Raw genomic sequence first — 5098 nt, forward strand, 5'->3', positions numbered from 1 at the left:
AGTTACACCCAATTACTCCTTGATTAAAAGCAGCGGTTACGAACCATTGATAAGCAAGCCATCATTACTCATTTAATGCCTAATTATGTACAATTAAGTGTGAACGTTACACTCTTATTACGAAAAGCCTATAAAATGGCTTAGCTATGTTAGTCTATGGACACGGAATTCATACACATTCACACTACATATAATAAACTACTTCTCTCCCCCTTTCTCTGTAAGAGTTTCATATCCTTGTTCTCTCCATCTTTATATTGTCTTGCTTATTCGGATTGTTAGCACCCCCTCCCTCTGACGAATTCAACCCTAGGTAGAATTTGTCCAAAACATCGACCAACTCTAATCTCCTTCTCGCCGGAAATATCGAATACTCCGGCCAATACGGGTCGTTCATCATGTAATTTCAATTTCAATTTCGCGACTCTTCAATTCCGGGGAGTTTCTCTCTCTAGGGTTTGAAGGAAATTGGAGAAGAGGAAGAGGGGGAGAGTAATTCGCGATTCACGAGGTGAAAAATTTTCCCGCTTATCAACGACTTCCCTGTTACAATTTTTTACTACCCCGTTTTCCCTTTACCCCCTCATTTTCACCTTACTTTTACTTACTTATATTTACACGTCATTTATTTTTATTTTTGGGCCGCTATTTATTTGCCCAATGTATAGCCGCTATGTGTAAGGATGTTCCCCATCATTTCTACGAACAACGAGAGAGAAACACCATCGGCGCCGCACAACACTCCAGCCCTCCGAGTTCGTTCTCCGGCCATTACGCCCAACGGCGAGTGAAACCCTGAAGGTAAGCCTAATCGAAATCGTGTTCTTTTTTATTAATCACAATCGAAACCTACGTTTTTCATTCTCTTTGATTACAATTGCTTGGATCAAAATTCTAGGGTTTCAAATTTCTTGATGAACCGATGAGGTTAGTCGAATATGCAGGTGGAGCGGATGATTTTTTTCTGACGGATTCCGATAAGTTCAAGACCATGATCGATTAAGAAGATTGATCATTGATTTTAACATTTAACTTCCAGTCATGGGTTTAGCTTTCATATGGAATTCTATTTTATTATGAATATAAATATATAATTGTTAGGCAAATTTATATGGCTGCTTTTCTTTTTGCTAGCTCCTATGTTATACTATGTAATTGACAGAATTGGGTTTTAGATTTTGAGAAGAATAGCACTTAATAAGTTAGAATATGGAATAATTTATGATGATGCGCATACTTGAGCAAATGAAGTACGAAGTAGGATTAAAAGGATGACAATAGGGCTATTCCTCTGCTAATATGTATTGGGATATTGTTTTACTTAGTCAAGTATGATTACATTCAAGTTGATGATATAATCTTTGACTAACCAAGATCAAAATGTAGTATACAAAGCGGCCATTTATAGAAATATAGAATTAATTTCAAAAGTTTAGTACCCTAGATTAATGAAAGTAAAAAGGGCTTGAGAAGAGGCAGGGATTGCCACGGTATCAGTTATCAGGGAATTACCTCTTTCTCTCACTTTAAAGCAATTGAAGACTGCCTTTTCCCCTAAGCTACAGTATGACACATAAATATGAAATCCATGGACTTTTTTTTTGTAATCTGGACAAAGTATTATAATGTCAGACTCTAATTACTTCCCGCTTATCTTAATTTTTATGCAGTTTCTAAAGGATGATTTACGTCGGATAGCAAGATAATAAATGAAGATAAGTCTTAGAAATATAGGTGTTGTACTATTCTTGGTTTCATTTTGTGTTTTCTTTTTATTGATTTCAGTTATGAAGCCTTATGAGCAAGTAGCTGATGCAGAGGCTTTGTTTGACATTACAAGCGGTTTTGTGAAATCTGTCAAGAAACAAAAAAAATATGACGGAGTGACTCCATCAGAATTTGGATTATGGTCGGCAAGGTAGAGCTACAAGTAGTTTAGATGATTCGGAAACTCGATGATTTGGTAAGACATCGGACATGCAGTTTCTTATATTTTCAGAAAAGGCACAGGTTGTTATACCAAGTTAGCTACTTGTTGTAAACCTTCCTGTTACTCTTTGAACTTATTCATTGGACTTGCAGTTTCTCAGATCCCTGTGTAAATTTCAAAATCTAGGGCCTGTGAGTTCTAAACTAAAGAAATGGAAGACTGTAGTTTGGAAAAAAACATGTGCAATGGATTTTCACATGCTCTTTTCCGTTACTCCATATCTGACTTCTGTGTTTTTATTTATTTTGAATTCCATGTTTCTTTAGCACATCCTGCAGCTGTTGCATACTATTATCAGTCCATTTTCTGAATGCTCTTGATGCTATTTTCTTGGTTCAGAAACAATATCTGTTTTCACTTTAAATTGAGCTGGGTACTGCAAATATCTTATGTATTTCTTTACAGTTGGTTGTCATGTATTTCCTGTCTATTTGTTTGTGGGTTAAGATCATTAGTTACTTTCAGGCATATGTTCCTTCTACTCAATATGTATCTGATATGGAGGTGAGTTTGCTAAAGGATCGAGGGTATTAGTGCCAAGAGTTTGCCTCTCTGATGGACCTTGACTTAATTTGGACATGATAGTAGAGTTATTATAGTTTTATGTGAGCTTAATGAACATTGATTGTGACTAATGAACAACTTAGAGGTTGCGTACAAACTTACTTGCATGGCTAGAACAAGGCATATTACTGATATAACGCTTCATACAAACTCTTGTTGTCAGCCAGTTGTTATTTCCAGAAAACACTTTCCAATTACTATTTTTGCTTTCCTTCTCTCTTCTGTCAATATGCTTCTATCTCCTCATAATTGAGAAGCAGACACAACACTTCTTAGACTGGATTCCAAACCTGAGATGCTACATGTTATGTAATTATCCATGTCATTGAAAATTGGTGCTTGCATTCTCAAAATATTTTTGTTGGGATTTGTTTTAGCTTTGCAAAATAATTCCTTTGAGAGTTCCTTAATGGCTTATTCTCGTTCTAGCATTGCAATTTATGATTTAAACATATATGTTGTGTGTTTTCTGGTCTCAGTAAGGCTTAGCTAGTGGAACTCCATAACCCTGATAGTCCTGACAACATCATTTCTTCTGCAGGAACCTGTATACGGGACAGATGGTTGATTTGGTTCCTTGGTGCCTGCCAAACATTGCAGAAAGGCACAACCAATGGAAGGGTCTGTTTGGAAGGTTGGGTTGGGAAGGAAACTTTCACAACTTGTGGGCAAAGTTGGGATGCGCTTTCATCCTGATCAGGATAGGATAGTCACAGTTCGTGAATGTGCTCGATCTCAAGTAAGTCATTGCAGTTTTTTGAATATATGAGATGCTATAGCCTATAGGCTACCATCCTACCAATACTTTCATGGAGTAGCAAAACCAATATCTTTGAATAGGCCATTATACCTTTGAAAAGCTCATTTCCAGTAGGATTTTGGTCTTTCTGAAAGTTCATTGATCAAGATGGATGCTCAAGGCTTATGAAACTTTGATCAAGTTGTTGGTGATTTAAAAGTCTTTTAACTTGTTCTTTACGCCTGCATGGTTTTCCAGATAGCTACAAATTTGCTGGAAACATCCAACACAGGCACCGGCAGATTGGTAATTAATGCAGTTCCGCCTTTGCATTGGGTAGGAAACTCAAAGAAGCTGCTGAGAGGAAATGCTGAGTCTTACAATATAATGTCAAGTTCAGTGCTGGTAAATTCCTTAGCTATAGCATTGATAGTCCACAAAAATTATAAATAGTGCAATTAACCCTCATAGATTACACAAATTAAGAACTTTGTATGAATTGAGAAATTGATTTTGATAAGATGAATGATCTTCAGCTCGTCGTTCTAGTGTCTAGGTTATGATGAAGTCCATCACTGAGATAAGAATTCCAATAAGAACTAACAATCAAGTCAGCTTGAATTAAGTATATATGTGTACCCTAAGAAGTAAGAACTAATAAAAAAAAGTCTTATTTGAGGGAGATTTTCCACTTATACCAGGTCTCCAAACATGTTTCCACTTTTACGACTGTGTACTATGACGGAAATTTAAGCCCTAATATGTTAGGTTATGATACATATGACAATTCATAAATCATGCGGAAAAACCATAAAGTCAGGAAAGCATATTATATTCACATAATCATTTAGCATAGAATTGATGCATATATGTTGTAGCGTGCCTTCTCTAGCCGCGCCCGAACCGAACAAGAACAAGTCTTTAGGACTCCAAATGTCGTCCCTCCGTAGATAGTCCACAGTACGTCCGGATCCGCCTCAAGTTAGACCAACTAGAATCGCCCTTAAGGTTACTAGGAATTTCGGCTAGTGTTTGCAAGTGTATGGTTAATTTTATTTCAAAAACTTACCCTTTGAATACTTCAATCGTTCTTGCAAATAATGACCCTAGGCCCTTATTTATAGAGGTATGGAAAAGGAACTGGAATCTTATTAGGATACTAATTAGTTAAACTAGAATCCTAGTAGGTCTCTAATTAATTAATTTTATCCTTTTATGATTAGGAATTTAATCATCAAACAAATCCTACACAATTTAGGTTTCGTATGTGAACACAAACTCTACACGAGCATGACCCACGAGCGTGCAGGCCATGCCCGCGCACAGCCCACACGGCCGCTCGGCCCACGCGAGCCGCAAGCCCACGCGAGCAGCAGCACAGCTCGCAGCCCATCGCTGCGCGCGCTGCGCGCGCTGCCATGGCCTGCTGGGCCTGGCCTTGCGCTGGGCCTGGCGTGGCCTTGGCTGTTCGTGTTGCGCGCTTGGCTTGCTGGGCGATGGCCTGGCTTCGTGCTGGGCCCTCGTCCGGCAGGCCTCGTCCGATGCTTATTCGTACGATACGCTTCCGATTAAATTCCCGGTTCCGGAATTCATTTCCGATACGAACAATATTTAATATTTTCGATTCCGGAATCAATTTCCGTTTCGAACAAATATTTAATATTTCCGTTTCCGGAATTATTTTCCGATTCCGATAATATTTCCGATTCTAACAATATTTCCGTTTCCGGCAATAGTTCCATTTCCTATAATATTTTCCGATACGTACCATGTTTCCGTTTCCGGCAACATCTACGACTTGGATA

The 5098-nt window shown here is 38.2% G+C and overlaps 1 long non-coding RNA gene across 4 annotated transcripts; it reads left to right on the top strand.

Annotated features, from left to right (window-relative positions):
* The first annotated feature begins 653 nt into the window (after window positions 1-653).
* LOC110779812 (uncharacterized) lies at window positions 654-3834 on the top strand. 4 transcript variants are annotated; one of them, XR_008920769.1, is made up of 4 exons: window positions 654-801; window positions 945-1963; window positions 3096-3293; window positions 3552-3834. It is a non-coding gene; the product is annotated as an uncharacterized lncRNA (long non-coding RNA). The 4 variants fall into 4 exon arrangements; XR_002535987.2 differs by having other exon boundaries at window positions 1786-1963; XR_002535988.2 differs by having other exon boundaries at window positions 655-801; window positions 1671-1963.
* The last annotated feature ends 1264 nt before the right edge of the window (window positions 3835-5098 follow it).

The sequence above is a fragment of the Spinacia oleracea genome, chromosome 5 (assembly GCF_020520425.1).
Source record: "Spinacia oleracea cultivar Varoflay chromosome 5, BTI_SOV_V1, whole genome shotgun sequence".
Lineage (NCBI taxonomy): Eukaryota > Viridiplantae > Streptophyta > Magnoliopsida > Caryophyllales > Amaranthaceae > Spinacia > Spinacia oleracea.